This window comes from Marmota flaviventris, chromosome 2 (assembly GCF_047511675.1).
Source record: "Marmota flaviventris isolate mMarFla1 chromosome 2, mMarFla1.hap1, whole genome shotgun sequence".
NCBI lineage: Eukaryota > Metazoa > Chordata > Mammalia > Rodentia > Sciuridae > Marmota > Marmota flaviventris.
Window position 1 is genome coordinate 160,660,725 of NC_092499.1, and position 27,963 is coordinate 160,688,687.

The 27,963-nt window shown below is 40.7% G+C and overlaps 1 long non-coding RNA gene and 1 other non-coding gene across 2 annotated transcripts; both read right to left on the minus strand.

The window, feature by feature from the left end:
* Nucleotides 1-7,632: 7,632 nt before the first annotated feature.
* On the minus strand, nt 7,633-27,911 carry LOC117794783 (uncharacterized). Its single transcript, XR_004618648.2, has 2 exons — nt 26,831-27,911; nt 7,633-7,803 (listed from the first exon to the last, which is right to left on the minus strand). It is a non-coding gene; the product is annotated as an uncharacterized lncRNA (long non-coding RNA).
* Nucleotides 20,568-20,673, minus strand: LOC114081265 (U6 spliceosomal RNA). The gene has a single exon (XR_003580764.1). It is a non-coding gene; the product is annotated as a U6 spliceosomal RNA (small nuclear RNA).
* Nucleotides 27,912-27,963: the final 52 nt, after the last annotated feature.

The window sequence follows — 27,963 nt, forward strand, 5'->3', positions numbered from 1 at the left end:
TATTTCCATGGATGTCTGAGCTTGTCAGGATCCACAAGGCTCTAATAATAATAATAATAATAATAATAATAATAATAATAATAAATTAATGGTGTTTCTATACACTAACAATGAATTATCTGAAAAGGAATTTTAGAAAGAAATTCCATTTATAGTAGCATCAAAGAGAATAAATGCTTCAGAATTAACTACAACACATTGCTGAGGAAATTGAAGACGACATAAATAAATGGGAACACAACCTGGGGTCATGGACTGGAAGGCTTAATATTGACAAGGTATCACTATGTCCCCCAAAAGTCCATGTGATAAAGGCTTGGTACCCAGTCCCTGGTGCTACTGGGAAGAGTCTTTTAAGAGGTGGGGTCTGGTAGGAGGCCTTAGGTCACTGGGGAGATGTTCCTAAGGGGATGGTGGGATCCTGGTCTCTGCCTCTTGTTGAGAGCCACAGCCGAAGGGGCCCCAGCAAACTTCCAGCTGCCAGCTGATGCTTGGCTCACAGCAGCCCCAGCAAACTTCTAGCTGCCAACTGATTGGCTCCTCTGCCATGATGCTCATTGGGCTGTTTCCCCGCCCTTTCAGACCACGGAGCTACTCATTGGGGGACTTTTTTGGCTCCGCCCATGTGACCCAGCCAATTGGCCTCAAGAGCAGGAGGAGTGGGGGAGGTTGAGAGGCTTGTGGGAAGCCTGTGGTGGCAGTTGGGCTCTGAGGGTTTTCCTGAAGAGCTGTGTGGTGCGGTGTGTGTGTTCTAAAAATAAAGTTTGCTTCTTTTGACAAGTGGGTCCTGAATTGTGCCCAGCCAGACTGTGGCAATCTCTCTTTTTTATTCATGTTCTGGCCATGAGATGAATGGTTTGTTCCACTATGTGCTTCCAGTCACAATGTGCTGCCTCACCACAGGTCCAAGGCAATGGGTCCAGTTAATCATGGACCCAAACCTCCCAAAATGTGAGATGCGGTGCGCATGCTTGTAATCCCAGCGGCTTGATCAGGAGGCTGAGACAGAAGAATCGCAAATTCAAAGTCAGCCTGAGAAAGAGTGAGGCGCTGAACAACCCAGTAAGACCCTGTCTCTAAATAAAATACAAAATAGGGCTGGGCATGTGGCTCAGTGGTTGGGTGCCCCTGAGTTTAATCCCCAGTACCCAAAAACACCCCAAACAAACCTTTTCCATTTATAAGGTGATTATCTCAGGTAATTTCTTACAGTAACAAGATGTGGATACTCTCAAAGAGATTTATAGATTTAATACACCTTGTCTCAAAATCCCAATGATGTTTTGGTTTTTTTTTTTTAGAGATAGAAAAATCCATCCTTACCTTCATATGGAATCCCAAGAGACATCAAATAGTAAAACAATCTTGAAAAAGACTGAAGGATTCACTAGGCATGGTGGACTATGCCTACAATCCCAGGGACTCAGTAGACCAAGTCAGGAGGATCCCAAGTTCAAAGCCATCCTCAGCAATTAGCAATAGCCTGTCTCAAATTTTTAAAAAGCCAGGCATGGTGGTGCACATCTGTAATCCCAGCTATTCCAGAGGCTGAGGCAGGAGGATGGTGAGTTCAAAGCCAGTCTCTGCAGATTAGTGAAGCACTTACCAACTCAGTGAGACCCTATCTCTAAAATAAAATATAAAAAAGGGCTGGGGATGTGGCTCAATGGTAACATGCCCCTGGGTTCAATCCCAGTACCAAAAACAAAGCCAGCCCCAGCAATTTAGCAAGGACCTAAGTAACTCAGTGAGACCCTCTCTAAATAAAATACAAAAAAGGTCTGGAGATGTGGTTCAGTGGCTAAGTGCCCTGAGTTCAATCCCCAGGACCAATAAATAAATAAATGGACTGGGGAGGTAGCTCAGTGGTAAAGCACACCTGGGTTCCAATCTCCCACCTCATTTCCCCCCAAAAAAGATCAGAAGAGTTATACTTCACTATTTCAAAACTCACTACAGAGCAACAATAATACAAATTGTATAGTACTGACATAAACACAGGCACAAAGACCAATGGAATGGAGAGACCAGAAATAAACCCTCACACACAAGGTCAAGTGATTTTTGACAAGAGATCCAAGATAATTCAATGGAGAAAATACAATCCTTTCTATAAATGCTAGGAAAAAAAAATGGATATCCATATGCATAAGAATCAAGTTGGATCTTTTCATTGAGGATGGAGGACCTGTATGTAAGTGTGAAAACTTAACTCTTAGAAGAAAACACAGGGGGAAAGCTTCTTGATATTGAATTTGTTGAACATTTCTTGGCTGTGACATCAGAAGCACAGATGAACAAGAAAAATGGACAAACTGGACTTCACTGAAATTAAAAACATTTGTGCATCCAAGTATGCTATCAACAGAGTTAAAAGGCAACTTACAGAATGATAGAAAATATACCTGTGCAGATATACCTACTCTTGGCTTTATTGTGTTTCAGGGATATTCTGTTTGCAAGTCATATAACTGGTAAAGGATTAAGATCCAGAATATGTAAAGAACCTAAATTTCAAAACCAAAAACTGAACAACCCGATTTAATGGGCAAAAATTGAATAAACCGTACTTCAAGGGAAAAAAAATTACAAATAGCCACAATAAGCACATGAAACAATGCTCAACAGTACTCATCACTAGGGGAATGCAAATCAAAACCACCATGATGGGGTTGGAGTTGTGGCTTAGTGGTAGTGCACTTGTCTGGCATGTGTGAGGTACTGGATTCAATCCTCAGCACCACATATAAATAAATTTAAAAAAAGAGAAAAAGATCCATAAAAAAACACTATAAAATATCATTTCACACCCTATGGTGGATATTACAATAAGAAAAAGCTAAAAAGAAACATAGGTGAGGATATGGGGAAATTGGAATCCTTGTGCATTGCTGGTGGGGATATAAAATGAGTTATATGCTGTAGAAAACACAAATATAGCTCATGAATACATTAAAAATAAAATTAACACAAGCCGGCATGGTGGCACACACCTGTAATCCCAGCAAATTGGGAGACTGAGGCAGGAGGATCACAAGGCCAGCCTCAGCAATTTAGCAAGACCCTGTCTCAAAATGAAAAGGGCTGGGGATGCAGCTCAGTAGCAGAGCGCCCTGGGTTCAACCTCCAGTACCAAACACACAAAAAAATAATTACTACATGATGTTGTGATTCCACTTCTGAATCCAGACTCAAAAGAATTTAAAGTAGTGTGTTAAAGGGGTCCTTAACATCTATATTCAAGGTAGCATTCTTCACAATAGCTAATCTGAAATCAAGGGCTGGGCATGGTGGCACATGCCTGGCCTCCCAGCAACTCAGGAAGCTGAGGCAGGAGGATCACAAGTTGGAGGCCAGCCTCAGCACTTTAGCAAGACCCTAAGCAACTTAGCATGACCCTGTCTCAAATTTTTTTAAAAAATAATAAAAAGGGCTAGGGATGTGGCCAGTGGTAGAGAGCTCCTAAGTTCAATGCCCAGCATCAAAAAAAAAAAAAAAAAAAAAAAAGCAAGTGCCCTCCCCCCAAAGTATTGTAACATGGACAAACCTTGAAGAGATTATGCTATATGAAATAAGACAGACACCAAAGGGCAAATGCTTTGTGATTCCACTTAAATGAGGGACCTGGAGTCGTCGAATTCATACAGACAATAGAATAGTGATGGTGAAGGGATGGGGTGGAGGAGAAGGGAATGGAATGGAGAGCCATTGTTTAATGAATACAGAATTAATTTCAATTTAGAATGATGAAAATGTTCTGGAGATAGGTAGTGGTGATAGTTGTACAATCAATACTGATGAATTGTACACTTAAAAATTGTTAAAATAGGGGGCTGGGGATAAAGCTCAGTATGCACAAGACCCTGCCTGGGTTCAATCCCCAGCACCACACACACACACACACAAAAAAAAAAAAAAAAAGTTAAGACAGGAAATTTTGTGTACATTTTACCATAATAATAATAAAAAGAATATTATTTAAAGAAATGGGGAATTGAAGAGTAAGATGCCTTTGAATAGATCAATATGTATATATGCATATATGTGTACAAATATATATTGTATATGTACAGGAATTGTGTGTGTGTGCAGGAGGTGCTGGGGATTGAACCCAGGGCCTTGTGTATGCAAGGCAAGCACTCTACCAACTGAGCTATGTCCCCAGCCCAGGAAGTTTCTCAATGATGCATGAGTAGCATAATGGGTTTCTGGGACATTAGAGTCTTAATTTTTCTTTTCTTTTCCGTTTATTTATTTATTTATTTTTTAATTGGGGTTGAACCCAGAGATGCTTCACCACGGAGCTACTTCCCCAGTCCTTTTTATTTTTTGTTTTGAGACAGGATCTCACTAAGTTGCTAAGGGTCTTGCTAAATTACCGAGGGTATTACCAAATTGCTGAGGCTGCCCTCAAACTTTGGATCTTCCTGCTTCAGCCTCCCAGTTGCTGGGATCATAGGTATGTGCCACCATGCCCCCTAAGTCTTAATTTTTCAATAAAACACTAGACTTAGAATGGGATATTTGCTGTAAAATGATAAAAAAAAAAAAAACTTTTTAATAGCCATAGACCATCAAAATGCCTTTGACATATCAAACTAAATATCTTTGATCTGCTTCTATCACCCATGTGCTATGCTTACTGGCAGAGCCAACAGTAAGTAGCCCAATCAGCACCTTGTGCAATTAGAAGTATCCATTCCTCTGGTGGATAAACCCCAGAGGCATGCCCCTTGGGGAGCAGGAAGAAGATGGACTTCAACCTCTGCTTGTCCCTCACCTGAGAGCCTTTTGGCAGTAGACAACATGCACAGCTGTTGATGTACCAGTGTTATTATTTCATAGATCAAGAAAGAACATATAGCACATGGCATTGGAAAAGTTTCCTTAGCCAGGAGTGGTGGCCCACGCCTGTAATTCCAGTGGCTCCAGTGACTCACGCAGGAGGATCCCGAGTTCAAAGTCAGCCTCAGCAATTTAGCAAGGCCCTAAGTAACTTAGTGTGACCCTGTCTCAAAATAAAATATAAAAAAGGATGGGAGTGGCTCAGTGGTTAATTGCCCCTGGTTTCAATTCCTGGTACCAAAAAAAAAAAAAAAAGTTTCCTTAGCCGGGTACAGTGATCCACACCTATAGTCCCAGCTACTTGGGAAGGAGAATCCCAAGTTCAGGCTTGGCAGTTAGCAAGACCCTTACTCACAATAAAAAATAAGAGCTGAGGATGTAGTTCAGTGATAGAGCACTTGTCTAGCATGTGTGGGGAGCCCTGGGTACAATTCCCAGCACCGAAAAATAAAAATCAGTTTCCTTAAAAATAAAGTTTTCTGGGCTAGGAATGTAGCTCAGAGGTAGAGTGCTTGCCTACCATCTGTGAGGCTCTGGATTTGATCCCCCACTGCAAAGACAATTAAATAAATAAATGTTTTCTTTGAAAAACACCCAAAAGATAGAAGTAGGGAATCTTCAGCTTCTCAGCTGTTCCCTAGATGCAGTACAAAAGGCAACATACAAATTTCTTCTTAACTGTTGGTTTCTATGATTTGCATAAGCACAATGATATACAAAACTCCATTGGTAGCTGAAATTTGACCCTTTGTATCAGAAGGTCCTAAAAGCTTAATTAGTATGGAGAAATGTCTTATCTCTATTTCCTCCCTATCAGCTGGGTCCCAGTAACAAAAGCCATGGATTAAGAGGTGTGATCTTTCTGGTCCCGGTCTCTGAGAACATGGATATGCCAATGTCAGTCCAGAAGAAGTTACAAGATCAAGAAGACAGGGAAAGAAAACTCACACCAACTGTTTTTCTTTGTTGTTGTCTTTTTTTTTTCTTCTTCTTCTTCTACTGAGAATTTAACTCGGGTGCTAAACCACTGCGCCACATCACCAGCCCTTTTTACTTTTTATTTTTGTTTTTTAATATTTTTTGGTTGTCAATGGACCTTTATTTTATTTATTTATATGTGGTGCTGAGATTTGAACCCACATGCTTCACACATGCTAGGCAAGCGCTCTACCACTAAGCCACAACCCCAATCCCTTATTTTTTTTTTACTTTGAGACAAGGTCTTGCTAAGTTGCTGAGGCTGACTTTGAACCTGCCATACTCCTGCCTCAGCCTCCCAAATCACTGGGATTACAGGCATGCACCACCAAACCCAGCACCAGTTGGTTTTTATATTGCTTATAATGGCAAACAAACAACCATACCCCACCCGTATCCTCAGTGCATCATACCGTGGTGTACCTTGCCAATGGGTCTCCCAGTGGGGGATATTATCTCTGAGCACTTTGGTTAAGGTAGTTTCTGCTGGATTTTTTCTATTGTAAAGTTACTGTTTTTCTCTTTGCAATTAATAAACATCTCAAAGGAAATACTTGAGACTGAAAATATATTATTTTGCCTCAAACTTTTGATGACTCCTTTCAACAATCTATCAGTGAACCCAACAATTACTACTTTCCTTTTGCAAGGTGATTTTCTTTTTCCTCATTCTTCCCCTACATGTATTATTTATAATTCTTCCATAAGGAGGAGCTGTCCTTTCCCATTTATTTATTTATTTACTTGCTTATTTATTTACTTATTTTAAAAAGCTTACCATATTAGTATGGACTCATGTTTATTTTATCTTATGAGTTATAACCCAGTATTGCTGTTATTTATTTATTTATTTATGCCTGATTTTTTTCCAGCTTTGGCTGTTAGGAACCCTTTCAGGTTGATTGTGGTAACTTTTGATGTATTTCCATCCTTTTTTCAATATGCTTCAGGCTCATCTTGCGACTTCCCTGCCCCAGCACTGGAATAGATGCATAAGTAATATCACTGCCTAATTAATCATAACAAAATAAAATATGATTATTGATATCTACATGATAGAACTAAAAGAACATCCCAGATATCTGTATGAACATTTAGAAACTCTGTAATTAGCTTAGATACTAGGGTTTTATTCTATTTTTTCTTTCATTTAATTAACACCTAGAGCAGTGGGTGGCGCATAAAAGCTACCCAATAAATATCTGTGGAATAAATGGCTACTTGTGGCCAATACTGCCTGAGCCCTGCACATAGTAAGGTCCAGCGAGGAAAAACCATCCCAGAGCTTGGCAAAGAAAATAACCCCTCTAAGGATGCATGGACTATGCTAGCATTTTCCTTTCTTAGTCTGAGAAGCATTATCCATATGTAAATTGGGTTCTCTCTCTCCCTCCCTCTCCCTCTCCCTCTCCCTCTCCCTCTCTCTCTCTTCTTTTTTTAGAGGAAAGAGCTGCAGCCATCTCTTGATCACCTCAGGTCTTATGCCCAGAATAGCTCTCAGTTCTGAACCTTCATTGCAGAACCCAGAATGGGAGAGATGAGGAAAAAGATAGCAGGATGCAGAGAAGATTAGAGCAAGAGTCAAAGTGTCCCCACCTCTAGAGGGCCACCAAGCCTGCTGGCCCAGCCACCCCACCTTGCCAGCTCACCTTGATGAGAAAGAACAAGGCAACAGATTACACAAATGTAGGGAATTTTTTTTTCCCTCTGCCAGTGTTTTCCATAGATAGCTTTTACCTGGGCCTCCAGCCAAGAAGCACATACATGATTCAGTTATCATCACACAGCCAGGACCTGTCACCCTTTGACTCAGAGGCTTATTATTTATTTATTTATTTGTTTTGCAGATGGGGTGAAGAATTTAGAGGTGAGTCTCATCTCTGTCCTCAGGTCCTCAACCCGCTGCTCTGCTCCAGGCACTGCAAGCTCAGTGGAAGCGTGGGACAGGGCTTGGCCAGACATACTCCCTATGGGAGTCACCTGCAAAGCCAGGGAGTGTACAGCAACAGTAAACAAAGCAAAGAAAGAAACATGAAGATCCGAGGTGAGACAACCCTCCCCTAGTCAGCCTAGGGCTCAAAGGGCACAAAGTTAGGCTAATTCAAAGATACCACCTGTGGGCTGGGCACAATGGTACCTGCCTGAAATCACAATTCAGGAGGCTGAGGCTGGAAGATCGCAAGTTCAAAGTCCATGCCAGCAACTTAGCAAGACCACATCTAACAATAAAAACTAAAAAGGGGCTGGGGATATAGTTCAGTGTGGTAGAGCACTTACCTAGCCTGTGTAAGGCCCTGCGTTGAATCTCCAGCACCACAAGAGAAGAGAGTGAGAGGCAAGGGGGGTGGGGGGAGAGAGAGACAGGGAGGGAGGGAGAGAGAGAAAGAAGGGGCCCAGGTCCTTATGTCCACTTCAAGGGCCATGCCCTCAGTGACCTAATTTCCTTCCTTCCACTAGCCCCGCCCCCACTTCTGAATAATGCCATGAACAGGGGACCAAGCCTTCCACACAAGGCCTTTGGAGGTCATCTAGGATCCAAACTATAGCAATTCTTGTGCCTTTTTTTTTTTCCAGACACAAGTTCTTGGACTGTCCTCTCAATTAAGATGCCCCTTTTCTTGAATTCAACTACTTGTAGAGAAACGTGTTCTGATAATTTGTCTTTCTAGTGCTAAGGCCTGACCACCCTAGGATACCCTTTCCCAGGTAAGACTGTCAAACCATGGGGTTGGTTAAACTTAAATTACATCTCTAGTAAACAGGATATAGTTGAGTCTTGCTTTTATATTTAGTTTGATGAACTCTTCCATATATATATATATATATATATATATATATATATATATATATACACACACACACACACACACAATTTCTTTATTTTATTTATTTATGTTTACGCGGTGCTGAGGATCAAACCCAGGGCCTCACACATGGGAGGCAAGCACTCTACCACTGCAGCCTCGTGACTTTTTAATTGAGGTATTGAGTGCATTTATATTCAATGTACATAGTATAATTGGATTTGAGTCTACCATTTTGATATTTGTTTTTAATTTGTTTCATCTGGTTTCTCTTTTCTTGCATATATATATTTATTTATATATATATATATATATATATATATATATATATATATATATCGAATTAAAATTTAAACAAAAATTAATGCAATTTGTTGGTTGTGTAAGCATGGAACAGAAGACAAGGGAAAATAGAGGGCAATTAGCATTTTTGGTTCCTGGCTATATTCTCAGCAAGGGTTCGAGTGTTTATGAAAATATGTATGTGACCCTCACAGAGAAGTTGATGATATCAAATGGAAACTGCATAGGAAGGCTCTTGGGAAACTACTAATAGAGCCATTATAGATAAGAGTATAGATACATAATAAAAAGTAAAAATAAATCTAGCAATGATCCAGGTATCCAATTTCTGGGTATATATCCAAAGGATATAAAATCAGCATATCAAAGAGATGTAGGTATTTTCATGTATATTGCAGCAATCCCCACAATAGACAAGATATGGAATCAACTAAAAAGTCCATTGATAGATGAATGGATACAGAAAATATGATACACACACACACACACACACACACACAAAGGAACATTATTCAGCCATAGAAAATTATGATGTTCTGTGATTTGCAGCAAAATGGATGGAATTGAAGGACATTTTGTCAAGTGAAATAAACCACACACAGAAAAAAATATCACATTCTCTCTCAAACATGGAAACTAAAAATGGTTACATGAAACTCAGTCATTATTATGGTCAAACTGATTCCATTTCTGTGTCCTGGTGGCTTGATAACTAAGTTCCTAGACAAATGATCACTTGTCATTTGTGAAAAAGATAATGGTGCTTGGTGTCAGGAGCAGTGGTGAATGCCTGTAATTGAAACAACTCAGGAGGCTGAGACAGGAGGATTGCAACTTGGAGGCCAGCCTCAGCACCTTAGTGAGACCCAGTCTCAAAATAAAAAAATAAAAAAGGAAAGCTCCCCTGGGTTCAATCCCGGTACAAAAAAAAAAAAAAAAAAAAAAGGTGGTGGTTGCTTCTTCACGTACAGGAAGAACTTGGGTAGACTGTTCTTCCATCCAAAAATAGAAATGGCAGTGGAAATGACCATGTTCTGTAATCCAGCAGTCAGAAAAAACAAACTCCTGCTGGAGGAAGTCAGCCCAACAGGCGACAGAGAGTCTCTGTGCTTGAACAGTTGCTGGAGGAAGTCAGTGTAAGCAGAACAGGTCTCTGTGGAGTTCAGCCTGCCCTTTCACCTCCGTCTCACTGTTGTGAAAATTCTGCTGCCTGTTAATAATAAACTCTTTGGGCATGGAGTAAAGGGCTAGTCAAAAGCTCTTATTATCTGAGGGGGTCAGGTGGGCTTGGGTAATGACTGTTGACCTATTCATGTCTCAAGATTCCTTTGGGGCATGATGAAACTGTCCTGAAATTGGATGATGGTGGTGGTTGCACAATTCTGGTAAATGTACTTGAAACCATTGAATTGTGCACTTAAAAATGGGTAACCTAATGGCATGTAAGATGTATCTCTGAATGATTGTTGGGGGGGGAGCAAAAAAAAAAAAAAGACATACTAATTGCTATAAGTTGTTGGGTTTAATAGCAAAAATAATAGGCAGAGGCATGCCATGAGTCAAGTACATGACTTTAGAGTCATTTTGGTCCATTTCAATCTTAGTAAGAGGTTTAATAAAAGGCAGCTAATTTCCAAATCCAAGTAAAATAAAATAACTGTTGCTTTACCTCAGCTTCGAGCTTGTATATAGTATTTTGTTAATTCAGGGATTTACAATGTTGTGGGACTTCCAAATCCACCACTCCTGGGATCTTAAGAGATGTTTTCATTGTGATCTGAACGGTTAAGATGGATACTAAGAGAAGAGAGGCCCCATGGAAATACACCCATGAAGTTAATGCCGAAAGAAAACATACACAGTTGTCCCTGGATGCTAACACTACTGGGCAGGGTCTGGCACATCTGAATTCACCACATGATCTCCTGGTGCCTTGGTTTCCCCACCTGGAAGACAGGGCAGGGAAGTCCCATGTCATGATACTTCCAGTCCCAGTCTTGGTACCATCTTGCCTCGTGATGACCTTCTCTCCCAGCCTTAGAATTTTAATGTTCTCTTCGAAACTTGCTTTTGGAACCATGGTTGGAAAGTTCCTGGTAACTGATCATCTCCTCCTGGGCAAGCTGTCGAAATCAAAGTCTTCCAGGGAGATCACAGGTCATAATGCTACTGTCTCCTGGATTCTTACTAAGACAAACACTTGAGGTTTCCTCTTGAAGTAGGAAATAGAGAAGCATTGTTTGCTTTTGGACAATAGCTGTCCCTTTTTACTTCACTGGCAAGTTTAAACATTAGTCCTAGGGTTCTGCCCCCATAGCCAGGTGAGGAAAATACAAACCTCAAGTTTGCATATCGCCTTAGAGACTAACTTGTGGAGACTTATTAGGTAATTCCAGGTGTACTGGGGGGGCCATATCTTAGTCTACCATGATATGTAGTTCTATGTAGACAATTTGGGTTCTTTCTTTCTTTCTCTTTCTTTCCTTCTTTGTTTCTTTTTGTGCACTGAGGATTGAATCCTCAGTACCCTGCGGTACTCTACCACTGAGCTACACCCCAGCACTTTTTACTTTTTATTTTGAGACAGGGTCTCACTATGTTGAAAAGGCTGGACTCAAACTTTTCATCCCCCTGTTTCAGCTTCCTGAGTCACTGGGATTACAGATGTTCACCACCATGCCCAATTCTCTACATTTACTGAAAATCTTTAAAATATGAGAATCACAAACTAAAAACTTCTCAGTAAAAGAAACAATCATTGAGGTGAAGAGAGAGCCTACAGTATGGGAGCAAATTTTTACCATACACATACATCAGATGTGACCACCACACAGGATATATAAAAAACTCAAAAAAACTTAATACCAAAAAAACCCAAACAACCCAATCAATAAATAGGCTAAGGAACTGAACTGACACTTCTCAGAAGAAGATATACAAGCAATCAATAAATATATGAAAAAGTGTTCAACATTTTTAGTAATTAGAGAAATGCAAATCAAAACTACTCTAAGAAAAAAAAAAAACAAAAAAAAAACTACTCTAAGATTTCATCTCATCCCAGTCAGAATGGCAGTTATCAAGAATACAAGCAATAATAACTGTTAGAGAGAATGTGGGGGAAAAGGCACACTCATACATTGCTGGTGGGACTGCAAATTGGTGCAACCACTTTGGAAAGCAGTGTAGAGATTCTTCAGAAAACTTGGAATGGAACCACCATTTGAACCAGCTATCCCACTCCTCGGTCTACATCCAGCAGATTTAAATCAGAATATTATGATGACATAGCAGCTGAATTCAATAGCTAAAATACAATAAATTACAATAACTAAACTGTGGAACCAACCCAGATGCCCTTCAATAGATGGATGGATAAAGAAACTGTGGTATATATACACAATGGAATATTACTCAGCATTAAATATTCTGAGTATATAGTATAATAATTATGGCATTTGCAGGTAAATGGATGGAGTTGGAGAATATAATGCTAAGCGAAGTAAGCCAAACCCCAAAACTAAAGGCCAAATGTTTTTTTCTGAATAGTGGATATTGAAACTCCAGATTGGAACTTGAGATCCTCCTACTTTGCCTCCTGAGTAGCTAGGATTGACGTCATGTGCCTCAGCACCAGCTACTATTCTGAATATGGTTCTTTTGACTCATGGGAGGATTGGGCAAAGGGGAGGGTGGGGAGAGGTTATGAGGCTAGAAAAGATGGTGGGACGAGATGGACATCATTTCCCTACATGTATGATTGCACAAATGGTGTGTCTCTACACAGTGTACAACCAGAGAATTGAAATGTTGTGCTCCATTTGTGTACCATGAATTGAAAAGCATTTTGCTGTCATGTACACCTAAGTAGAATAAATAAAAAATAAATTTAAAAAAATGAGAATCAGCTAGGCACATTGGCACACACCTGTAATACCAGCAACTCAGGAGTCTAAGGCAGGAGGATCCTAAGTTCAAGACCATTCTGGACAATTTATTGAGGCCTTAAGCAACTTAGTGAGACCCTGTCTCAAAATAAAAAGTAAATAGAAAGGCCTGAGGATGTGACTCAGTAGTAGAGTGCTCCTGGGTTCAACACCCCAGTACTGAGGTAGGGTAGAGGGAGAGAGAATCATGGAAAACTACACAAAAACTACATGTGACCACTACACAAAGCCTGTTCTGGAAAATTCAATGGCAAAGCCTCTCAGATGCACAACTTCAGAGGCTGCATCTCTAGTTCTGAGGCACAGGAGTTCTGTTGAGAAACTGCGTTCCCAATTCATGCCAGGTCACAGTTGAGTGAAGTCAATTAAGGAGCACAACATACTCTCGGGTGTTCAGGGAGAACTTGAGGTAAAATAGTAATGTGTCCTTACAGAAAAACTGAGTCACTGAGGAAATCAGTTGGGACCATAAAGTGTGAAGAGGCTCTGCTTGAGGGCGGTGGGGAGAAGAGGGAGAAGGGACAGTTTACACTGATGTCATCTACTCAGCAGCCCCCTGGACAAGTGGGGCAGCTATCTTGATTGCAACCAATGACGAATGACAGAAACCCTTTGTTGAAGACCAAGAAACTCCACTCTGGTGTGGTGGGTAGCCCAGCCCTCATCAGGGAGGAAACACCTGTGAAGGATAGAGGGGGAGGAGGTAGTGCAGTCCTGCAGCCCTGCTCTCTTGGAAGGAGAATGGGCACAAGTCACAGGGGACCTGGTGGTAACAGGTGCGTGATGCCAGGCAGGCTCCCAGGGAATATATGCAGAATAGACATTGAGTCCTCAGGGTGGCCAAGTGCCAAACAGAAGTGATCTACAGATCTCATGGGGAAGGCAAGTTATGAAGGTGATCACTTGGGACTTTGTCCAAGCAGAGGGGAAGAGACTCTTCTGTGGGAATGGAGGATAGTTTGGAGGTGGGAAAAGAAAAACATGGGGAAATAAACTTGCCTTACTTCTCATGCTGATTAAAGAGTATGATGTGTTCTTTTAAGGCACCTGGCCCAGGAAAGATGAGCTGGATAAGTGTTTCCTGTGCTTTAATGGGCATATGAGTCACTTGGCATCTTTTAAAATGCAGAGGGAGGCCGACATTCAGCATGTCTAATGTGCTGTCAGGGGAGGCCAGTGCTATTGGTCCGCGACCACCCTTTGAGTAGTAAGGATTTATAGACATTCTGAATAAATTTTGAGCTTTTAAAAGAAAATCCAGCTGGGCAGGGTGGTGCACACTTGTAATCCCAGCTCTTTAGGAAGCCGAGGTAGGAGGATCCCAAGTTCAAGGTCGGTCTGTGAAATTTAGGGAGATCCTGTCTCAAAATAAAATTTAAAAAGGTTGAAGAGGGCTTGGGATGTCACTTATTAGTAGAAGGCCCTGGGTTCAATCACAAGAAAAGAAAGAAAAGGAAAAAGAAAAACAAAAAAATGGAAAAAGAAAACCCAATATGACCCTTGGTGAGGAAGAGACTCCTAATGCTGTTGGACTAAGAGAATTTTTTCTAGTACTTGACTGGTCAATTATTTTGATCCAATAATAATAGTAATAGTACTACTACTATTACTACTACCACTATGACTAATAATAACAAAATAATATTAATAATAATAATAAATGCTGATTCCCTAGGGATTGATTAGTTGCTTGAGGAGAAACATTTGTTTCATATTTTTATATAATTTTTAAAATATGTGTATATATTTAGTTTTTGATGGACCTTTATTTTATTTATATGTGCTGCTGGGAATTGAACCCAGTGCTTCACACATGCTAGGCAAACACTCTACCACTGAGCTACAGCCCAGGCACAAATTTCTAATATAATTATACAAGCTTCCTGTTGCTGCTGTGATAAATTACCACAAATTTAATGACCTAACAAGTTCGTTATCTTATGGTTCTGAAGCCCACAAGTCCAGGTGTGACCAGACATGGCTTCCTAGCTTCTAGCGCTGCCTGCATTCCCTGTCAGGTCTCCTGATCTCCATCTTCATAGCCTGGGAAGGTGGGTGGAATCTTTCTCATGCTCTATCATTCAGATCACTGGACTCTGAGGCTCCTTCTGTCATTCAGGAGAAGGCCAAAGATTATAATGGGCCTTCTGATGACACATGATAATCCCCCCATCTCAAGGTCAGCTGACTAGAGACCCAAACTACCTCTTGCCATTCATGTACAATGCATATTCACAGGTTCTGGGGATTAGTATGTAAATATCTTGGCGGGAGGCATTATTCTACATATACATAATAATAAATATATATGCAATTTCCCCCCTTTCAACATAAAAAATACTAAACTCATGCACTATTCTGATTTTTTTTTTCCCCCTGTGGTTCTGGGGTAGAACCCAGGGGCATTCTACCAACGAGCTACATCTCCTTATTTTGAGACAGGGTCTCCCCGCTAAGTTGCTGAAGCCAGACTGGAACTTGAGATCCTCCTACATTTACCTCCTGAGAAGCTAGGATTGAAGTCATGTGCCACAGCACCAGCTACTATTCTTGTACTTTTGGCTCAATATATCTGGTAGGTGGTTCCAAAGAACTACACTAAGATTGAATTTATTTATTTATTTTTTCTTAACTTCTATTTCTTATGGTCCATTCTCAAGAACAACAGTAAGGCCCTAAGCAATGCCCCAGGAAACCTATGGCCTGCTAAAACCAGCCCTAGATTTACATAATAATTGGATCTCATTATCATGTGTCTGGGGCCCTCCTGAGTAATCTCTCCCATAGCCAGTTTAGTGGAAAGTGCTAGATAGGTGGCAGGCTTGCCAGAGCTAGGCCCCTGAGGCCAACACTTAACAGTGAACTTCAAACAGGGCTATTTTATGAGAGTGTCCTGCCTGGTAGGGAGGGAGCAGCCAGCCTCTCTCTGTGTGGCCTTGAATTCCCAGAGGGCCTGTCTGCTCTCTTCTCACCTGTCTCTAAGAGATTGCAAGTTCAAACCCACCCTGTTTCCCCCAACAAAGAGCCACCAAAGGCTGGGCCCACAGAGCCATGTTGAAGATCAAGGGAAATGTGGGACTCAAGAGGATTTTCACACAAAAGATAGGCATTTGAACATAAAACTTCCACAGAAGCTATATTTTTACCAGGTCAGAGCAGTTTGTACTAAAGCTATAGGGTAGTTTTTTTTTTTATTTTTTTTTTATGGAGGGTTTGGAGAACTCAGGGCAAGGATTGGCATATTTATTCTAGAAAGGGTCACGCAGCAACTATTTTAGGCTTTATGGGCTATAAATAGCTCCATTGTAACTACTCAACTCTGCCACTGTAGTGTGAGAGGAATCAGACAAAATATATACCAATCAATGTGGTTGTGTTCCAATAAAAACTTCTTGTGAAAATAGATTTGCAGCTGGGCACAGTGGCATATACTTGCAATCCCAGCAGCTCAGAAGACTGAGGCAGAAGGATCATAAGTTCAAAGCCAATAAAATATAAAAAAGGATTGGAGATGTGGCTCAGTGGGTAAGTGCCCCTAGTACCAAAAAAAAAAAAGAAAGAAAATAGATTTGCAGGGCTGAGGATGTAGCTCAGCGGTAGAGTGCTTGCCTAGTATGCATGAGGCCCTGGTTTTGATCCCTAGCACTGCAAAAACAAATAAATAAGTAAATAAAAATAATTTGTGGATCCCTGGCTTAGGAGATGAAGGTTAAAAATAGGGCTGCTGAGGTAGAAAAAAATTCATTTTCAGAAATTTCTTCATTTAACAAATATTTATATAGATCTACTATATTCCAGTTTGGAAGAGCTTTAAAATTACCCACATTTATAGCAGTACAATTCACAAAATCCAGGTCATAAAATCAGTCTAGGTATCTGTCACCAGATGAATGGATAAAGAAAATGTGGTTCATGAATACAATGGAATTTTATCTAGCCATAAAGAAGAATGAAATATTATGTGCAGGAAAATGGATTGAAGTGGAGAGCATTGTGTTTGAATAAAATAAGCCAGACTCAGAAAGTCAAGGGTCGAATGTTCTCTCTTATATGTAGAAGATAGAGAAAAATATTTTAAAAGGGACATTATGAAAATAGAAGGGAGAGGACTGGGGATGTAGCTTAATGATAGCTCCCTTGCCTAGCATGCATGAGGCCCTGAGTTCAATCACCAGCACTACAAAAGAAGAAGAAGAAGGAGGAGGAGGAGGGGGAGGAGGAGAAGGAGGAAGGGAAACCAACACAGTCAGTGGGGGAAGGGGAATGAAAGTGATCAAATTATATTTTGTGCATATTCATTTCATGTATGAATATGTCCCAATGAATCTATTATGTATAATCATAATGCACCAATAACTAAATTAATAACAATATTGATGTGTCTTGTCATCACAATGACACTAGAAGTCAAGTAGTATCATTTTCCTTGATCTGAATAAAGCAAAAATAGAGAGGGAGGTTAAGAAACAAACTCAAGTTCACACAGTGCTCTAAGTTAGAGCATCCATATTTGAAAGTGGGTAACTGGGGCTCTTAGCCATGGTGGGTGCTGTGATCGCTGGACTGAACGAATGTCCACTGTTTACCCTGAGGGCTGGTGGAGCTGTAAGTGGGTGGGTGGGTGGGTCCGTGGATTCCCAGAGATGATTAAGACCTACACCTGCCCTCAGAGCTCTAGCCCCGCAGGGAAAGGCTAGTTCAAATTAACAGTGGGTGTAACCTTCGGAAAACAGGAGATATTTATAAAATGATTCCATTTTTAGGAAGGTCAAGAATTAGCACAAGTGATCTATGGAGATAAAAGTCAGAAAGACAACCTTGGAGAGTACCAACTAGAGAGGCACAGGGAAACTTGTGGGACTGAAAAGGGTTGTTGCCTTTATCTAGACATCTGGTATGTCTAGGTGAAAAGCCACCAAGAAGACTCAAAAGAATTTAGAAGAAAGAGGAGCAAGCATTTGGTACTGGGAGGACACTGGTGGGTGTGGAACCAGTTTGGGAAGCAGCTGCTCAGCCTGCAGCACCCTGAGGCCTCATCTGAGAGGTGTTATACCTGCCCCAGGTGGGGCCCCAATCCCTCTCCTCAGAGTTCTATGGGAGGAAATGGAGTCATAGACAACAGCATGCTAGCTATGGACCAGGGTACTTGTGCCTGAATGCCCACAAATCTCTTTAGGTTAGGCTGGGATCCTTGAAACAAATGGGTCACAGATATGGGTCCGCGACAATTATCCAGCTGACCCGCAAAGAGGGAGAAAGAAGGCCTCTGTGGCCACCAGCCAGGACTTGAGTCTATACAACATTCTCTGTGAGGGGGGGCCCTGTCCAAAACTCCTTCTGTCAGGGTCTTCTTGGAATCCCCACACCCTGCAGCAGACTAGAGATGTGGAAGGTGATCAGCTTGTGCTTAAGGACTAAATTTTAAATGATACCTTTTAAAATGGACCCTGGGCACTCACTCCTCTGGAGGAAGGAAAGCCTTACACTCACAACTCTCAGTTCAGAGCCCCACACGGCTCACAGCTCCCTGATTGGAAAGGCCGTCCTGCTTCATTGTGGCCTTCAGACCTAAAGGCTCCAACATATGCCACCTTAAGGCTCAGATTTCCTTCTTTCTTTCTTTTTCACAACTATTCTTTCTTGCCAGGCACATGCCTATAATCCTAGGGACTTGGGAGCCTGAGGCAAAAGGATCTCAAGTTCAAAGCCAGCCTCAGTAATTTAGCAAGGCCTTAAGCAACTTAGCGAGACCCTGTCTCAAAATAAAAAATAAAAAGGTTCAGGGGTTGAATGCCCGGGGTTCAATCCCTAATACCAAAAAATAAAATAAAATAAAAAACAATTATTTATTTATTTTAAAATTTTAAATCTGTTTTAATTAGTTATACATGACAGTAGAATGCATTTATGCATTCTGATATCATACATAGATGGAATATAATTTATCATTTTTCTGAGTGTATATGTTGTAGAATCATATTGGTCATATTGTAGAGTCACATATGTACATAAAGTAATAATGTCTGTTTCATTCTTCTATCCTTCCTATCCCCACTCCCCTCCCCTCCATTCACTTCCTTCTACCTAATCTAAGGTAATGCTATTCTTCCCTAGTGCCCCACCCCACCCCACCTTATTGTGAATTAGCATCTGCATATTGGAGAAAATATTCAGTCTTTGGTTTAGGGGGATTGGTTTATTTCACTTAGCACAATATTCTCCAACTCCTTCCATTTATTGGCAAAGGTCATAGTTTCATTTTTCTTTAAAGCTGAGTAATATTCCATTGAATATATATATATACTACATTTTCCTTATCCATTTATTGAAGGACACCTAGGCTGGTTCCATGTTTAGCTATTGTGAATTGAGCTGCTATAAACATTGATGTGGCTGCATTACTGCAAATGCTGATTTTAAGTCCTTTGGGTATAAACCAAGGAGTGGGATAGCTGGGTCAAATGGTGGTTCCATTCCAAGTTTTCTGAGGAATCTCCATACTGCTTTCCATAATGGTTGTGCCAATTTGCAGTTCCACCAGCAATGTATGAGTATGTCCCCCCACCCCACATCCTTACCATTATTTTTATGTTTTGTTTTTTGCAGTCCTGGGAATTGAACCCAGGGTCTTGCACATGCTAGGCTAGTGTTCTTCTACTGAGCTACATCTCTTGCCTTGGAGGCTCAGATTTTTTTTTTCTTTTCTTTTTCCTTCCTTCCTCCCTTCCTCCCTTCCTTCCTTCCTCCCTCCCTCCCTTCCTCCCTCCCTCCCTTCCTTCCTTCCTTGATACAGGGGTGCTTTACCACTGAGCTACACCCCCAGCCCCTTTTATTTTTATTTTGAGAAAGGATTTCACTAAGTTGCTAAAAATCATATTTAAATTGTTGAGGCTGTCCTTGAACTTTGGATCACCCTGCCTCAGCCTCCCAAGTTGCTGGGATTGCAGGCATGTGCCACTGTACCCACCTCAGATTTCTTTATTCCCTGCCCTCGACTTTGGTAAAACCCAAATAGAGATAAGACAGAAGCTATCCTTAGCCCCTGTACTTGCCAACATCCACCTACCCATGCACCCAACCACCCATTTACTTACCCATAAACCTACCTATGTATCCATCCATCCATCCATCCACTCACCCATTCAAATACCTACTCAGGTACCCATCCATCCACCCTATTACCCACTTGTCTACTCAACCACTCATCAGTCTACCCAAATCTATCCACAAACCCACCAGAACACCAGCTCCAGGTTCTGTTAAAACCTCTTCTTCAAGGAAGAAGATCTTTGGAAATGATTTTCTTCTGGAGGTCAACTCTATGCTGAGAATTTTTGAAGAAGGTAAGATTGCTGAGGCTTGTAATAGTCAAGAAGATGGGAAAGGGGGCTGAATGCTTAGCACTGGTCTGATCGTCCAGGTTTAAACCTGCCATTTGCTGGCTTTGTGAATTTAGGCAATTTACATAACTTCTCAATTCCTCACTCCTGTGACTTGCAAAAACAGGTGAGAAAAATTACAAACATGGCCACATTTCCTCTTCCTTGTATCCATCCCCTTTGCCATGTGACTTTTCAACTCCCCCACCAAAAAGGTGAGGTCTATTTTCCAATGCAGTGAATCTGGGTTGGCTCTGTGACTTGCTTTGGCCAGGAGAATGTGGTAAAGTGAAGTGCCAATTTTTGTTTCTTTAAATATGCAACACTTCATGAATTTGCATTTTATCCTCTCACAGGGGCCTGTGCTAATCTCTGTATTGTTCTAATTTTACCATTAGGTGCTGCTGAAGTGAGCACGTGATATACCAAATTTGTGGCAGCCTTCCACAATCTTTGTGTTCGTTGTCTTTCTCTTCTTCTCCATCTGTCTCCCACTCTCAACCCCTGTGTTATCTCCTTACATATAAATAAGTCCAGGCTAAACTGTTGGAGGATGAGAGACCACAAGGATTAAAACTTCCCATCACTCCAGCCAAATGCCGCAACTCCCAGAAGCTGAGGTGCCCAACCGACCTGTAGCTGACCACAGATGTATGAGGGAAGCCAGTCAAAACTAGACTACCCAGCTGAACGCTGCCTAAATTACTCACAGAAACACAAGCAAATAATAAGTGTTTTTTTAAGCCACTAAGATTTTTGGTGATTTTATGCAGAATTATTGTGGTAATAGATAAATTATGATCTCAGCTAAATTATTTGCACTAGAAATGGACTCCATCTGAGTTCCAACCAGCTGCTTGTGGACCATATGTGACCTCATCTACAGAAACCTAGGGCCTGCATAACATTTCCAGCAAAACAATTTTAAGGGTACATAATTAGCGGGCACCCATGAACATGCTAAGAAGAGATGTGTGAAGTTTGGTAGACATATGGTAATGTTGGACTCACCTGCCAAATAGGGGGGACCAGCCACAACACCGCCGACAGTCTCTTCATATTCAAAAAGAAACCTGGTATGTCCAGCTTTCTTGATGATGTTCTGCCCTTCTCCAGAAAATGATGGGCAACTGAACACGAGGTGTGAGCAGACAACATCTGGAGACCACCCTATACCCACAGCTTGGAGTTTAATGGATCTGGAAGGACTTGTTGACCTTGATCTTGATAAAATCGTAGTTTCAGAAGAGAGTCACAGATTTTACACCAACACAATGGTATATGTATGAGAGTATTTTTTTGTTGTCTTGTTTGTGGTGGCAAAAAAACAAAACTGGAAGCTGCCAGAATGTTCACCAATAGGAGGTGGTTGAAGAAATGTGCTACTTGTACATCTAATTTACTTTCAAAGTAAATTAAAATTATCATTTAAAAATATTTTTAGTTTTAGATGGACACAATACCTTCATTTTAAAAATTTATTTTTATGTAGTGCTGAGGATCAAACCCAGTGCCTCACATGTGGTAGGCAAGTGTTCTACCACTTGGAGGGTTGGTGCTACAACTCCAGCCCTAAAATTATCTTTTGACCTACAGATGTATTTTTAGGAGAGAAAAATCAGGGCTGGGGATGTGGCTCAAGTGGTAGTGTGCTCGCCTGGCATGCGTGCGCCCCGGTTAGATCCTCAGCACCACATACAAACAAAGATGTTGTGTCTGCCGAAAACTAAAAAATAAATATTAAAATCCTCTCTCTCTCTAAAAAAAAAAAAAAAAATCAAACTGAAGAATAATTATCGCACAGAGAATGATCCTATTTTTATAAACAAAAAAAAAATCACATCGGTTATGGTTTAGGTGTCCCCCAGAAGCTCATGTGTGAGACAATGCAAGAACATTTAGAGGTGAAAAGATTGGGTAATGATTGCCTTAACATAATCAATGCATTAATCCTCTGAGAGCAATCAATTGGGTAGGAACACTGTGGCCGGAGGAGGTGGGTCGCCCAGGGCATGCCTTTGGTTTTATATTTTGTCAGTGGTGAGGGAAGCCTGCTTTCTTTGCTTTCTGGTGGCCACATCCTGAACTGCTTTCTTCCTCACCACACTCTTTCACACCATGATTTACTTCTGCCTCACCTCAGGCCCAGGGCAATGGAGCTGGTCATAAATGGACTGAGACTTCTGAAACCAAGAGCTCCAAATAAACTTTTCCTTCTCTCAAACTGTTCTTGACAGGTCTTTTGTTCACAGCAGTGAAAAAGCTCACTAAAACACCGTCTAAGTGTATAAATATTAGTACGAATTTGTATAGGTATGGAGGTTTGGAAGGATACGTACCTATGAGACTGGACAAGGTAGGAGAGATTGTTAGCTTTTCCTTTGTGTTTATTTTATTTTTTAATATATGGAAATAATCGCAGCCAGAAGTCTGTAATCCAGTGGCTCAGGAGGCTGAGGCAGGAAGATCAGGAGTTCAAAGGCAGCCTCAGCAATTAAGTGAGACCCTAAGCAACTTAATGAGACCCTGACTCTAAATAAAATATAATAAAAGGCTGGGGATGCGGCTTGATGGTTAAGTGCACTGAGTTTAATCCCCATACAAAGAAAAAAGCAAACAGACAGAAAGTTGCAAGAATAAAAGTACAAATAACAAATAATACCTGTATACCCTCCACTCAGATTTACTTGCTGTTAAGATTTTACCTCTCTTCCTCTTTCCCTCTCCTTTTTTCTTTCTTTTCTTACTATATACACACCACACACACACACACACACAGACTTTTTTTCTGACCCAAGTGAGAGTAGGTCAGATATACTATGACAATTTACCCCTAAACGCTTCAGAGTGTTTCCTTGAAGCACAGAGACATTCTATTACATAATCACAACACAGCCAGCAACTTTAGTAAATTTAATTGACACTAGAACATATTCTCTGATTACAAGAGAATTAAAGTAGAAATCAATAACAGAAAGATATAGGAAATTCCCCAAAGATATAGAAATTAAATAATTCACTTCTAAATAATCCACGGATCAAAGAGGAAGTCACAGAAGGAATTAGAAAATATTTCGAATTTAACAATGTTAAATAAGGAGATTTACTTGCTGTTAAGATTTTACCTACTGATCACTTTCCTCTGTACACCATTTATAATTCTCCATGTCTGTGACCATGTGATTTTACACTGCCACCCACTGGAGTGGGAGGAGGTTATTTTCCCTCCCTGCTGATATTGGGACATGTGAGGCTTTGGCCAAAACAAAGGTGGCAGGATGACGGAATACCAGTTCCTGACCACAGCCTTGTTTTCTACAATCTTGGGATTCCACCCTTCCTCTGGTTCCTGCTGCAGGGCCACTCTGGGTCCCAGAAGGAACACCAAGAGGGAGAACTCAGCTCATCCAACACAGGAACTAAAATCAACTGTGCACACAGAATGAATTAGAATGGCCCAGCCAAGCCCTACCAACCTGCAGACACATCAGAAAGAAATACTTACTGTTGTAAACCACAGAGATTTGTGCATTTGTTATGCAGCAATGACTGACCTATATAGTTGCTTATGAATACTTATAAAGCACTGTATGCTAGTGATTTCTTTAAGATTTTTATTTATATTAATTCATTTAATACCAACAATCCTTTTCCATAAATGAGGAAACTCAGCTTAAGTTACTTACCTAAGGTCACACAGCTAATGAGTTGATAAATTGGGTGACCATGAGATACACTGCCTCTAGACTTATTCTAGCTGAGACAACAATTTATGGTGGTAGTTGCTTATAATAAGTCATTTGATACCAACAATTCTTTTTCATGTAAGAAAACTCAGGTTAAGTTACTTGCCCAAAGCTAAAGGGTTAATAATCTAGTAAACTGTGTAACCATGGTACAAACTGCTAGGCAGACAATAATTGGTGGTGGTACTTGTTTAAACTAGTTTGAGTAGGGGTTTCAGTTGTTGTCAAATTCACCTGCACAGCCTTCTCCCTACTTCAAGCCTCCCCTCCTCATCTTCTCTAGCCCCAGGGAACCTGATTTGCTTTCCCCAAACATTAATTTGCACCTGTGCTCCTCAGAATGCCCCAAGGGTAGTAAGATTGGCAGCCATTATGAAGTCAAACAACAACAAGTGCTGGTGAGGATGTGGGGAAAAGGGTACACTTGTACATTGCTGGTGGGACTGCAAATTGGTGCAGCCAATTTGGAAAGCAGTATGGAGATTTCTTGGAAAGCTGGGAATGGAGCCACCATTTGACCCAGCTATTCCCCTTCTCAGTCTATTCCCTAAAGACCTAAAAAGAGCATGCTACAGGGACACTGCTACATCGATGTTCATAGCAGCACAATTCACAATAGCAAGACTGTGGAACCAACCTAGATGCCCTTCAATAGACGAATGGATAAAAAAAATGTGGCATTTATACACAATGGAGTATTACTCTGCATTAAAAAATGACAAAATCATAGAATTTGCAGGGAAATGGATGGCATTAGAGCAGATTATGCTAAGCGAAGCTAGCCAATCCCTAAAAAACAAATGCCAAATGTCTTCTTTGATATAAGGAGAGTAACTAAGAACAGAGTAGGGTCGAAGAGCATGAGAAGAAGATTAACATTAAACAGGGATGAGAGGTGGGAGGGAAAAGGAGAGAGAAGGGAAATTGCATGGAAATGGAAGGAGACCCTCAGGGTTATACAAAATTACATACAAGAGGAAGTGAGGGGAAAGGGAAAAATAATACAAGAGGGACAAATGAATGACAGTAGAGGGGGCAGAGAGAGAAGAGGGGAGGGGAGGGGAGGGGAGGGGAGGGGAGGGGGGATAGTAGAGGATAGGAAAGGCAGCAGAACACAACAGACACTAGTATGGCAATATGTAAATCAATGGATGTGTAACTGATGTGATTCTGCAATCTGTATATGGGGTAAAAATGGGAGTTCATAACCCGCTTGAATCAAAGTGTGAAATATGATATATCAAGAACTATGTAATGTTTTGAACAACCAACAATAAAAAATTAAAAAAAAAAAAAGAATGCCCCAAGGGTTTAAAGTTTTAGAGCCCTAAAGTTAGTCCTGAGTCTGTTTTTCTATCTACAGAAAATGCAGGAAGGGAGGAAAATCACCAATATGATATATATATATATATATATATATATATATATATATATATATATATATATATTTAAAATATATATATATATATATATATTTTTTTTTTTAAAGTCATGAGAACAAAATGGAATTTAACACTCAGTTAACTTCTTCCTAGAAAAGGTAAAGAAGCAGGTCCTTCATTCCAGCAGGTCCTTCATTCCAGCAGGTGAGCTACAAAAGCTCAGGCAGACCTTGGAGCTTAGGGGAGGAATACACTTACAAAGTGAGATGACTAGGTGCAGGATTCAGGCCCAAGAAAACAAAAAAGGCCAGGCTTTTTACAGCCAGCTCACACCCATCTCTGATGCAAATGACCTCAGAATTAAGAGATAAAACTATTTCTGTGGGATTAAAAAAGGGGGTTGGGGCTGGGTGGGAAATAAGAGCAGTCTGCTATTGCAGACAAGAGGAACCCCAGGGAAGGAAGCCAGGCTCCCTTTATGACCCAGGAGAGCAGCTGGAGCAAAGGGCCTCTCCAGAGATCAGGTGACCAGTTTTGCCTCCTCCCAGGGCTCAGAGACTAGTACTGGGGCTGGCCAAGGGCCTAGAAAAGATGCTGCAAGTCCTGCCATTGGGCTGCTTACCCTGGTCTTGGTCCCTCCCTTCTTTTGTCTCCCTCCCTCAACATCCCTGTTCCTTTAATACCTCATGAAGTAAATTCTCCAGATGGAACCATGATGAGGATCAATACCTACGTTGAAGAACTCATTAACAAATGAGATCACCCTATTCCCTTGAGATCAACAAAGGACAGGATAATGTACAAAAAAAAAAAAAAAATGCTATTAGGAAACAAACAAAAAAAAATGTTCAAGATGCTAATAATTTTTCACAAGGCAAATTATTGCTTATTTAAAAATTAGTAAAAAAACCCAAACTTTAAATAGCAATACCCAATTCTGGCAGTTTTGAAGTGAGATTCGTACCTTAATACTTCAATGGTGAAAGTAACAATGAGAAAGTAACAATGAAAATGATCACATCCTTTGATGTAGGAAATCCACTTCTGGAAATCTATCCAGAAGTAAAAAGAAAAATTCAATCCATGGTGTAAAATATGAAACACACAGACACAAAACAAACAAAAATCCCCCATGCGCAAGTGTATTCACTGCAATGTTATTTATAAGTGCATATATCTTAATAAGGAAAAATAAAAGAATAAGAAAATAGAGTCATTAAAAATGGTTATGAATACTATTTAGCAACTTGGAAAATGGTAATGCTATAACAATGATAAAACGCAGGACATGAAAACTTCATGTACCGTGATTACACTAGACTTAAAAATAAACTGAAACTTGGGCTGGAGTTTCGGCTCGGTGGTAGAGCGCTTGTCTAGCACATGTGAGGCACATTAAAAAAAAAGATTGGGGCTGGGATTGTGGCTCAGCGGTAGAGTGCTCACCTGGCATGCATGAAGCACTGGGTTCGATCCTCAGCACCACATCAATGTAAAATAGATATTGCGTCCACCTAAAAAACTTAAAAAATAAATATTAAAAAAAGATTAAATAAACAAAATAAAGGTATTGTGTCCATCTACAACTAAAAATATACAAAAAATAAGCTGAAACTAAAAATTAAATAGCAGAAAGGTCAGTAGGATAGAGGGAAGGGAACAAAGGGAGGGAGGAGGTAAAAGAAATACTAGGGACTGAATTAGAACAAATTATATTCCATGTTTTTATAATAATGTAAAAATGAATCTTAACGTTATATATAACTAAAAAAATCAATAATAAAAAATAAGCTGACAGCTCAGCGTATTGGCACATGTCTGTAAATCCTAGTGATCTGAGAGGCTGAGGCAGGAGGCTTGCAAGTTGGAGGCCAGCCAGGGCAACTTTGTTGCAGCCTGCAACAAAATATCATGGACTGGATGACTTAGACAATAGATATTTATTGCTCAAAGTTCTTGAGGCTCAAAGTCCAAGATTAAGGCACCTGGTGAGGGTTCACTCTCTTGTTCAGACAGCCATGAATCTCCATGCAGAAAGGCAGATGACCCCTTTGGGCCTCTTTCATAAGAGCACTAATCCTACTCCCCAAGTGCTCTCTTCCCCAAAGCTCTACCTCTTAATATCATTGTTTTAGGGATTAAGTTTCAACATTTGATTTTTGCAGGGGACACAAATATTCAGAACTTGGTCCCAACTGGCCAGGAGGAATATGGACAGGGCAAGCGGTGGCTGAAGTTTTTAGAGTGGATGATGCATTGGTAGTGAGTGGTGCTAAAGGACATGGCTGGGGGAGGAGACTTGGTACCTCTCCACATAGCTGGGGATCAAACCCAAGAACCCAAAGCCTGGTGCATGCAAGTGCTTTACCCCCTGCTTTTAGACTAACAGCTTTATTGTGGTTTTAAGTGATACAGAAGCTCTAAGCTGTAGGAGGGTCTCCTGCAACCGACTTGGAGGTCACTACAGCTACAAATGGATAAATGTGAGGCTGTGACCACCACCTCCCTGGGCTTCAGAAGCCTCCCTCTTCTTTCCTTGCCTACCCCCACCAGCTACTCCTGGCAGCACAGGAACCTTT